This window comes from Dromiciops gliroides, chromosome X (assembly GCF_019393635.1).
Source record: "Dromiciops gliroides isolate mDroGli1 chromosome X, mDroGli1.pri, whole genome shotgun sequence".
Lineage (NCBI taxonomy): Eukaryota > Metazoa > Chordata > Mammalia > Microbiotheria > Microbiotheriidae > Dromiciops > Dromiciops gliroides.
In genome coordinates, this window is record NC_057867.1 from 65,731,627 (window position 1) to 65,743,632 (window position 12,006).

The window sequence follows — 12,006 nt, forward strand, 5'->3', positions numbered from 1 at the left end:
TAATGAATTAGATGAGCTCAGAGGCTCCTTCTAGCTCTTATATTTCATGACAGCACAAAGACTTTCAGAGCTGAAAGGTAATTTAGCAATTATCTAGTCCAAGGTCTTAGATTTATAGAGGAGGAAGCTGAGTCTGAGAGGAAATGACTCACCCAAGGTCATACAGCTAGTTAGCTGAAGAGGTCAGAGACTCAAATACCTGTCTACTGACTCCAATTCTAGGTTTCTTTCTACTATTCCCAGCTCTTTCCATCTATGTCATCTTTTTTACCTCTTCTCTCCAGTGACAGCTTTCTCCTCTCAATTCAACCTAAGGTATCCTCCTGAATCTTTCTGAGTGAGGGAGAATTTAAGATTGCTCTCTATCAAGGCAAAAGCCTTAATGGGCCAAGCAGAGGCCCTGTGGTGCCTGCGCCAGTGAGGGAAGAAGGCAGCTAGCTGGGAAAGGCAGCAGACTTCTTGGTTGAACATCTTCCACATCTCACACAGATCCCCCCCATGCACCCAAACTCTCACCTATCCCTTAGGTCTCGACTATAGCCAGAGTTCTCATAGGATTAAGAGATACGAGATATTACAGATCAGTGAATTCAACCCTTTTATTTTTACAGATGAGAAAGCAGAGCTTCAGAGAGGGGAAGTGATATTTCCAAAGTGACCCAGCTAGTAAGGAGCAGAGCTAAGCTCCACACCCAGCTCTGACTACAATGCTAGTATGGACTATATATTCCAGAATGAATCCTAAATTTCTTTTAAAAAAATAAGACAAAGCAAGGGAATGGAATTAATATCCTGAGAGGATAAGCAAAGAACTGATAGGCCAAAAACCCCACAAAAACAAAACCCCAAAAAACTACACCAACTACAATAACACTTTGTAGCCATGGAAAGTAAATCAGATGGTGCTGAAATCCCAGGAGAAAACATAGATTAATTAAAGTCTGCACTTTCTAAATCTGTTATTCAGCTAAACACAGCTGTTAAAAATGATGTCTTTACTGTGTACATATATATGTATATACAGATATAGATATATAATAATGCTGTCACTTATATACAGAGGTGACGTTATCAGACCCTCCCTCTCCCTCTCCCACCCCACCTCCCAATCAGTAGACCCTAAACTCTGAGTTGTGATTACAGAAGTGGGGCTAGGCTGAGTCATCTACACTCTCTCAGTAAGGCTGTCTTATGACCACTGGCAGAAGTAGTAGTATAGTAGTAATAGTAGTAGCGGTGGTGGTTATAGCACCAGTAAGTAGTGATGGTCCTGGTGGTAGTAGTAAAAGTAACAACTCCCATTGCTCTAGTACATAAAACATTTTTCTCAACAGCCCTGTGAGACAGAAAGTATAACAAGTCCATTTTACAGATGAGAAAACTGAGGCTCAGAGAGGTAATATGATATACCTAGGATAATATAATTAGTAACTGTTAGAGCTGAGACAAGAATTCAAATTTCCTTTGAGGCAAGTAGTCTAATTATCATTCCCATTGTACAAATGGGGAAACAAAGTATCAGAGAGGTAAAATGACTTTCCTAGAGTACCACAGCTTGTAAATATCAGAAGTGGGGCTTGAACTTGGGTCTTCTGACACTAAGTTCTGTACTTCTGTGATAAAAATCAGGTTGTAGTAATTTTTGGAGGCAACTGTCTAGAGTCAGCAGTACAGTCTATGGCCAGCAAAGGGGAAATAAGTGGTCCACACAATGATGGAATCCAGGACCTTAGCCTCATTAACACAATATTCTAGCTAGCTGAAATAAGTGGCAAACCCCTCCATTATTTAGTGAACTCACCCAATCAGGAGCAGTAAGAAGACAAGCTGGTGAGAGTTGTATTATTTACCCAAAGCAGAGGCAAATTCTGAGATCAGAAGGGTTCAACTGTCTGAATTTGTTTTTGGGGGCAGCCAAAGTTACCAATGGTAAGGCCCCAACATCATATGCAAGAGCAGATTTATGCACTGCCCAGAAGGTTGTATTTATTCACTTCTACAGCTCTAGCTCTTCTAATTAGTGTCAATAAATTAATAAGAGACTATAATAAGCCTGGACTATGGATTGGGAATAAAGATTTGAGAAGTGAGTAAGCTAATAATGTACATAGCACTTCAAAGTCTACAACAAAGTGCATTCACATTCATGATCTCATTTTATCAAATGTCAGAGCCAGAAGAGACCCTAGGACATGGAGACTGTCAAAGATGAAAAAACATAAAAAAATATAAAATAGGATGTCAAGTCTGGAAGGAACCTTAGAGATTTTCTAAAATAACTTCTGCCCTCCTTGTATAACTAGGGAACCTGAGGCTCAGGGCTAAATAACTTGTTCAAGGTGAAAAGTACAAAAAGGAAAAGGACAGAGCAATATTAGAACCCAGGGCTTATAAATCAGTCTCATGTTATTTTTATGACATCATGATGCCTTTTCAAACCATGTGCCTTAGTAGAAGACATAGAATGGTTATTCCCCAAATTGTGCTTCATCTGGCACAATAACTGATTACACTTGACATTAGCTGCACATGTGGCTAATGTCCAACATATATTCAGGTAGAGAGACTTGTAAAGTTCACCATTTCACATCTTTTCCCTCTTTCATCTAGCTTTTGTTCTCCTAGTTTTATCCCGGAATGCCCTCAGGATGGCTGCTTAGTTGTGTCTCTTGCCAAGTTCTTTTGAAACTGGTTTTTTCCCTCCACTGCTTCTTGCTGTTTTATGAGGTGATATTGTTCATAAACTTCCAGTATCAATTTTATAAACAAGTTTATATTCTAAACCAGTGCTGCCCTCGGCCTTTATACCTCCATTTGGCAAGTAGGTCAAATGTTTACTCACTAAGGTTGTTGTTATGCTCTTTTGGTCTCCTAGTTATGGAAATTGATTTATGTCAGTTAAACCTTTGTATAAAATTATTATAATTGGTGTCAATGTCCTTTCCCTCATCCATTTTCCATTCTTCAGTGTCAATAACTCATTTCAATAGGTCAGGTTAGAGTTGTTTTAATTGCATGCCATATTTTGTCTCATTTTTAATCTTCTTGTTTTGTATTCATTTCAATTTTTCAAATATCAGTGATCTGACTATATACATAGACAACTGATCTCAGTAATAACTCCCACCTTGGTAACAAGTAATTTCCTGCTTGTTAAAATACAACTGATTTGGGGCAGCTAGGTGGCGCAGTGGATAGGGCACCGGCCCTGGAGTCAGGAGTACCTGAGTTCAAATCCAGCCTCAGACACTTACTAGCTGTGTGACCCTGGGCAAGTCACTTAACCCCAATTGCCTCACTAAAAAAAAAAATACAACTGATTTCATTTTTTGTGATATTATTTATATTTTTCTACGTCCAGTGCCTTCCAGATCGTTTTTGAACATATTGATGCTATATAGTAATGAGACTTTTGTGTAGTCTTCCAGTCTTTAGTCTCTCTCATTCCTTACTCCTGAACCATATTCCAACATATTTTATTGCCCTCCCCTACGCCCTTGAAGTCACTGAGTATCAAAGCATATGTTGTAGAATTTTTGTACCTCCTCAGTCCACTAAAGTTTGTAAAGGCCTTATCTTGGTGTGGGCTCTCAGAGGTTCAGATAGTAGGACACAATTCCTGGGAGGTCCTGACAAGCTAGAAGGTTTTGAGCCGGACCAGCTATAGCTGTGTTTGGAGTAGGCTGGTACATTTTTCAGTCACAATCACTCTGGCAATTGAAAACATAGTAAAGTTGTTGCAGTCTTTCACCTGAGCTTTATGGTAATAGAGTCACAGGGCTGGGGAGGGGGAAGCTTTAGAGACAGTACAATATCCCTCATTTTTATACTTGAACAAGTGAGATCACATTTGTCAAAAATGGTGGTTCAGTAAGTAGTCTATCAATGAGTTAATAGCCTGACTCCAATGCCCACTGTGTACAGAACTCCATACTGAATGCTGGGGAGTATCTATATGGTAAAGAAAAGACATAAAATGGTTCCTCCTCATCAAGTGTGTCTTCCTACTGGGAAACTGGACACCCACATGAAAAAAGCCTCTTAGAATATTTGCTGAAGCAGTTATAAAGAGGCACAAATAAATCTAATGAGAAATGATGGGAGAGGGAATAAATGAAAGTGAACAGGAGCGGACAAGAGTTAATCAGGGAAAGCTTCCTGAAAATACCTTCTAAATGGTGGGTTCTTGATATATTTGGGGAAGGAAGAGTAGAAGAAAAAAAGGGAGAAAAAGAAAGAGCGGAAGGGAGGGAAGGATATTTCTGAGTTCACCAATAATAAAAACTGAAGCATCCAGATTATGTCGTCCCCTGAAGAGAGCCTCCTCCCCCTCCATCCAAGACCCAATCTGATATCTTGCTGTGATGAAGCTGCCCATAATAACAGGAGAAAAGTCCATTGTTCTCAAGACAAATGTGAGACACACAATTACAAACCCACTGAGGCCAGGATCAATAGACAAGCAAACAATAGCTGAAAGGAGATGTGGGTTCCAGTAATTATTCCCTTTTCCCTCTCTGGATAATGGCCTAGAGGAGAAGTGCTGAGAAATAGCCGTGTGTGTGTGTGTGTGTGTGTGTGTGTGTGTGTGTGTGTGTGTGTGTGTGTGTGTGTGTGTGGCAGCAGCCAGAGGTATTGGATTTATGTGACTTACTTCTCTGCCTTCCTAGACTTGACTAGTCCAAGTTCATTGGGGCCTTAATGAATTTAATTCTGCAATAAACATTTATAAAGCACTTACTATGTCTGTGTAAGACACTGTCTTTGGTGCTAGGGACTATAAGACAACAATTAAAGAGCCCCTGCCCCTACAGGGCTTCCATTCCAGTGGGAGGGCCAGGAAGTAGACATGAAAACAAGGTGCTTGGGGGAGATGGAGGACAGAAAGTGGCACATCAGCTTTGCCCTAAAGGACATTCCGGTCATAGGGAACAACTTGTGTGAGTGCACAGAGAAAGAGAGCATCCCAGAAAGCAGCAAAAAGAATGAAGGGTCTTGAATCAGCCATAGGAGGGTCTATTAAAGTGACTGCCAGTGTTTGCCTTGGAGAAGAGAAAGCTTAGAGGGGACAAGGTTGTTGTTTCCAATGGTATGAGAGAATGTGACATGGATGTGGTGTTAGATTTGTTCTGCCTGACCCATGTGGGCAGAACTTAAAATAGCCATGGCTGGCAGGTTCAAAGAGACTTAGGCCTGAGAGAAGGGGCAAATGGAATGTTTACTGAAGGCAGACTAGACTATCCCCGCACCTGGCCCCAATTGGATACATGGTAGAGGGGGATCTGATCCAATCATAGGGCTGGACTAGGTGGGCTCCAAGGCCCCTTCCAATCCAGTGATTCTGTGAAATGGCCAGTTTGACTGAACATAGACTGGAAAGTAGAGAGAAGTAAAAGTGGAAGGCTTTTATTAATGTGATCTCATTACATGCCCTGGTAAAGATGTTCCACATACATAAGGTAACCTGCAGGCCGGTGGTTCTATCTTGATATGATATATATTGAAACTGTCTGAGAGAAAGAGAACCACTGGCTTTGCCCCCAGTTATCTCTCTGTCACCCCCTCAACCTAATGTTCCTTTCTCATTTCAACTCCAACCAACAGTTATTGACTATGAGGGCTGGAAGGGACCTTAGATAGCATCTAATCAAGCCTTTTCCGAGCACTCCTCCCTTCTTTGAAATGACTGTATTTCGGAGTATAGAGTTTGTATTTACTTCTCTGTGCCCACGTGGTATCAACATTAGAAGGTAAGGTCCCTGAGGGAAGAGGTGGTTTTCTTTTAATCTGTGTATCTCTAGCACCTAGTTCAGTGCCTGGCACAGAGTGGAAACTTTAAAAATGTTTGCTGGATTGAACTCAATCATCTTTTCCAAACCTCTCATGTTAAAGATAGAGAAACTGAAGCTCAAAAGGGGCAGTCACTTGACCACAGTCATGTAGTAAATGAGTGGCAGGGCTGAGACTAGAACCCAGGTCTTCAGATTCTCAGCTCCATGCTGATGAAAGGGGCGGGGGGAGAGGGAGGATCCTATGGATCTTTTCCATTTACCGCTTACAAAATAGCAACAAACACCAACATTGTCATATCCCAGATGGGCTGACAAGAATAACCATAATTATAAAAAATCTTTCACCCATAAGCCAATTTATGTTTCTAAAGGTTTCCATGTCCTTCATCTCATTGAAACCTCACACCCCAGAGGTTAAATGATTTGTTTGTGATCACAAACTGGCCAATATCAAAGGTAGGATGGGAGCAAAGTTCTTCCTTCTGTCAATATTGTTTTCCTCCCATCTCTCTGCTTCTCAAATAACTCACATTTATGTAGCTCCTTAAAGTTTAGACTGCCCTAGAAGGGCCCAGACAGGAACACATATCCACCCCCTCCTCCTCGTTTACAGAGATGGAAACTGATACCCAGAGACATGGGTAGGAAAAGTCACAGTGAATTCATTCATGGTGAGAGAAGTAAAAGCCAGGTGTCCTGACTCCTAGTCCTCAGCTCTTCCTGCTCCGCCACAGCTGCCTCACAAGTAACAAGAATTTATCCCTTTCCCACTTCTTACACCAGGGCAGAAGGGGGTGGTGTCTGAAAGCCAAATGGAATTCATTGGAATCCAAGCTGTCCCATGGGACAGTTATTTATTTGCCTGATGAGGCCACCCCATAAAAGTCACCTTGCAATTTGTAAGGAAGCATAGAGGGAGGGCGGTCAGGAGCCTGTCATTTGGCTAATGCCTTGCTCATTACCCAGTGCCTGGTCACGGCAACAAACTGTTCCCTCATTGCAGGAATGTGCAAGACTGTGATTAAGGAGCCCTAATGGACGAGGGAAGAGGCTCATTTCCCAGCCTCAGCACTGAGAGCACTGACACTTTTTCAACCATTTGCTGTGCCAAGGGGGGCTGTTGCTTCTGCTATTGCCCCAAATCAGGGAGCAAGCAGGAATCCTGTGGCCTTGGGGGGCCAGCAGCAGCTGTTACCACTTACAATTCAACTTTCTTCCCCCTACCAGTTGTCACTGGGAGCCTGAGCCCTACAGAGCAGAGTGACAATGTTGTGATGGGATTCCTTTCAGATGGCATGTCCACAGCCTGCATTAGGTACTAAGTGGCTGCCGAGAAAAAAAAAAACAGAATACACACTCTCCAGTGATCTCAAAGCACTTAACTTGGAGAAAAGTAGTGCCCTTGGTGTGGCTCTTTGTGCTACTTCAAGGTGGCAGACAGGCATCTGGGGCCCTGGCTTCTAGGCCCAGCTAGGATGTTGTGTGACCCTGGAAATTCCCTAGGAATTCATCTACTAAGTCACAGGTCACACTGGTGGACAAAGTCTTCCCCCCTTCCTCCCCACCAGGAAGGAGCTCTCCACACTGACAGAACCCTAGACCCTCATTTTCATGTATTGTACTGACAATTACCCTGTTGTTTTTTTACCATGAAGCAATCCTAAGAGTAAGATGATAACACATTTTGGTATTTCAAAGGACATAGGAACTCATCGATGTGGGGACTTCTTCAAATGGTACGAACATAACCCATACTCTGTGATTCATGTCTTCCCATAAGTCTCCCACAGTTGGTCAACCTAACATGCCAGTGGGCTTCCTCTAGATCTCTTAACTAATTATAAGGGCACCAAGGTATCATTGGAGAATTTCATATGGTAACCTAATCCCTCATTCTTCATGAATTTGCATGTCATCCTTGCGCAGGGGCCATGCTGATCTTCTCTGTATCATTCCAATTTTAGTATATGTGCTGCCGAAGAGAGCACTAATCCCTCATTCTTGCTCCAAGATAGGCCCACCTTGAGGCAGTTAGGCAGCACAGAAGATAGAGCACTGGCCAGGAGTCATTAAGCCCTAAGTTCAAATCCAACCTTAGATGCTTAGTAGCTGTGTGACCCTGGGCAAGTCACTTTGCCTCAGTCTGCCTCAGTTTCTCCAACTATAAAATGGGGATACTAATAGCTCCTACCTTGCAGGATTGTTGGGATGATCAAATGAGATAGTGTTTGTAAAGCACTTAGCACAGGGCCTGGCACATAGTAGGCACTTCCCTTCCCTGCCTCTACTTTCAGTTGTAGATATCTTCAGTGATAACCTTTCCACCATTTGAGGCATGTAGTTCTTCATTTAGCCTATGGACAACCACTGTACATTTTTCTATTGGACCTTTTCCTTCTTTGACAACTGGGATACCCTATGATTTACAGGCATATGGCATCATCAGAATAATACTGGTATTTTTTAAATGAGCCTTTATCTCAGGTTAGGATCATCAGAAGCATGACACAATTTACCAAATACGACACAATCCACTCTCCATCCCTCTCAGTGATGGATCCAATGAGGTAGGCCAGTTGCTCTTGCATGTGAAACCCCAGAACAATGGAGACTCTATTAAATGAGACCTAGAATCTCTTTCTTTAAAAGTTTAGCCTGGTGTAAGAAATGATGAGCAAGAGGAGTTCAGAGAAACCTGGAAGGACTTGCATGAACTGATGATGAGTGAGATAAGCAGAACCAGGAGAACATCGTACACAGTATCATCAACATTATGTGTTGAGGGGCAGCTAGGTGGCACAGTGGATAGAGCACCGGCCCTGGAGTCAGGAGTACCTGAGTTCAAATCCGGCCTCAGACACTTGACACTTACTAGTTATGTGACCCTGGGCAAGTCACTTAACCCCAATTGCTTCATACACAAAACAAACAAACAAACAAAACCCAAAACTATTATGTGTTGATCAACTGTGATAGACTAGATTCTTCTCACCAATCCAATGGTACAAGAAAGTTCCAAAGGACTCATGATGGAAAAGGCTCTCCAAATCCAGGAAAAAAAAGGAACTGTGGAATATGGATGCTGATTGGGCCATACTATTTCTTTTGGTTTTGGTGCTGTTGCTTTTCTGTTTTGAGGTTTTTCCTTTTTGCTCTGATTCTTCTCTTATAACATGACTAATGCAGAAATATATTTAATGTCATTATGTATATATAACCTATATCAGATTACCTGCTGTATAGGGGAGGGGGGAGGAAGGGGATGGAGGGAGAAAAATTTGAAATTGGAAATCTTATATAAACAAATGTTGAAAACTATTTCTACATATAATTGGAAAATAATAAAATACTTTTAATTAAAAAAAGTTTAGCCTGGGATATGAACAGTTTACAAAAGAAGACATCAAAGCTATCTATAGTCATAAAAAATGTTCTAAATCACCATTTTTAGAGAAATGCATGTAAAAGACTCTGAGGTACCACCTCATACCTATTAGATTGACTAATATGAAAAAAATGACAAATGTTGAGGGAATGTGAAAAAATTGGAACACTACTAATATACCCTTGGTGGAATGGTGAACTGAATCAACCATTCTGGTTGGAACTATGCCCAAAGGACTATAAAACTGCATACCCTTTGACTCAAGCAATACCACTACTAGGCTTCTATATCAAAGAGATTTTTTAAAAGGAAAAGGACCTATATGTACAAAAATATTTATAGGCACTCTTTTTGTAGTGTCAAAGAACAGGAAATTGAGGGTATGACAATCAACTGGAGAATGGCTAAATAAATTGTGATTATATGAATGTAATAGAATACTATTGTGCTATAAGAAATGATGAACAGGATGCTTTCAGAAAAACCTAGGAAGATTTACATAAACTGATACAGAATGAAGTGAGCAGAACCAGGAGAACATTGTACACAGTAATAGCAAAACTTCACAGTGATTAACTATGAATGACTTAGGTATTCTCAGAAATACCATGATTCAAGACAATTATGATAGACTCATGATGTAAAATTCTATCCCCCTCCAGAGAAAGAACTGATGGAGTCTGAATGCAGATCAAAACTTTTTTAAACTTTCTTCATTTTTCTTTCTTTTTTTGGTCTTGGTTCTCTTTTGCAAAATGGTTCATATGGAAATATTTTTTACTTGACTGAACATGTATAATCTATATCAAAATGCTTGCCTTCTCAAAGGGAGGAGGGAGAGAATTTGGATCTCAAAAATTGTAAAAAAAAATGTCAAAAATTGTTTTAGATGTAACAGAAAAAAATTTTAAAAATATTTTGACCTAACTATCCACAAAGGAAAAATCAAGTTGATGTAGAATGCCTATTGCTCAGACTGTGATATGTACTTGAACAGAAAACCCACAGAGCCCTTCAGGACATGTGCCTTGGACCAGAACTGCAGGTAGATCATAAAAAGTAAGAATAAATACATCCAAAGATGTTAGAGTAAAGACAGGGACTTGCCTGAGGTTTCCCAAATTCCCATCCAAACAACGTTAAAATAACACCTCAAAAATAATTCTGGAGTGGCAGAACCAACAAAAGGATGGGTTGAAACAATTTTCCTGCCCAAGATAACTTAGAATTTGTCAGGAAAGGTCTGTCTCACTGGATGTGAGTGGAGCACAGTCTAGCACAGGCTGTACCAGCATAAGTTGAACTCCGACAAACCAAAAGCAGGCTTAGGGAGCAACTCAATCACTGTCAGCTTCCAGAGTTCTCAGCCCATGGACAATAAGGGAATCAGACAACTAGTCAGAAAGAGTTTAAAGGGAACCCTTTGCTGGTACTGGGAGCAGAAATCTGTTGCATTGCCCATATTACAGTTGAGGGTTCCAGTGAGGACTAGCAGGAATGGGGACTCTGGTGACAATTACAGGGAAGAAAAGAGTGCTTGTGGTTGCTCATAGACCAGAGAACAGACCTAGAGAGCAGTGACCACACCTCTCCTTATATCATGCCACTTGGGAGAAATGAAAACTTACCCCCAGAACTACCTCCGAGAGCAGCAGCAAGAAAGGCCTAAAGCTTGGGACAATGTCCTCTCCATCCCAGGAGCAGACCCCAACTTTAACATAAAGTTAAAAGTCAAGAAATGGGCTAGAAAAATGAGAAAACAAAAAAGTTACTATGTGACAGGTAAAAGCAAAACACAAACTGAGAACACAAGAAAATCAAAGCAGCTAGATGCAAAACCTCAAAGAAAATATAAGTAGGTCTCATAACCAAAAAGAACTGGAAGAGCTCAAAAAGGATTATAAAAAACCAAATAAGACTCTACCTTGAGGAAAAAATTGGGAAAAGAAATGAGAGTGATGCAAGAAAATCATGAGAAAAGAGTCAACAGCTTAAAAAATACTGAAAAAGGGGCAGCTCGGTGGTGCAGTGGATAGAGCACCAGCCCTGGAGTCAGGAGTACCTGAGTTCAAATCTGGTCTCAGACACTTAACACTTACTAGCTGTGTGACCCCGGGCAAGTCACTTAACCCCAACTGACTCACTAAAAAACAACAACAACAACAACAAATACTGAAAAAAAATAATGCCTTGAAAATACAGAATAAGCCAACTGGTAAATGAGGCAAAAAAAAATCCACTGAAGAGAAGAACTCCTTAAAAAGCAGAACTGGCCAAATGGAAAGAGATATACAAACATCCACTGAAGAGAATTCTATATTAGAAATGCTAGCAATAGCAATAAGGGAAGAAAAAGAAATCGAGGGAATCAGAATAGACAATGAAGTAATAAAACAATCTCTTTTTGAAGATGATATGATGATATACTTGGAAAATCCTAGAGATTCAACTAAAAAGTTCGTTGAAATAATTTTTAATTTTAGGAAAGCAGCAGGATATAACATAAGCCCACATAAATTATTGGTATTTATATATATCACCAGCAAAATCCTGCAAGAAAAGATAGTAAGAGATATCCAATTTAAAATAACTGTAGACTGTATAAAATACCTTGGAGTATACCTGCCAAGACAAACTTAGGAACTACATTAACATAATTATAGAACATTTTTATACAAATAAAGTCAGATTTAAATAGAGAAACATTAATTGTTTGTGGGTGGGCATAGCCAATATAATAAAAATGACAATTCTACCTAAACTAATTTACTTATGCAATGCCATACCAACCAATTAAATTACCAAAAAAAAATTTATTGAGCTAGAAAA

At 40.4% G+C, this 12,006-nt stretch overlaps 1 protein-coding gene and 1 non-coding gene across 3 annotated transcripts in view; both read right to left on the bottom strand.

The window, feature by feature from the left end:
* Positions 1-12,006, bottom strand: part of NEXMIF (neurite extension and migration factor) — a 191,336-nt gene that overhangs the window by 49,788 nt on the left and 129,542 nt on the right. The window lies entirely within an intron of this gene.
* Positions 7,674-7,780, bottom strand: LOC122734221. The gene has a single exon (XR_006354027.1). It is a non-coding gene; the product is annotated as a U6 spliceosomal RNA (small nuclear RNA).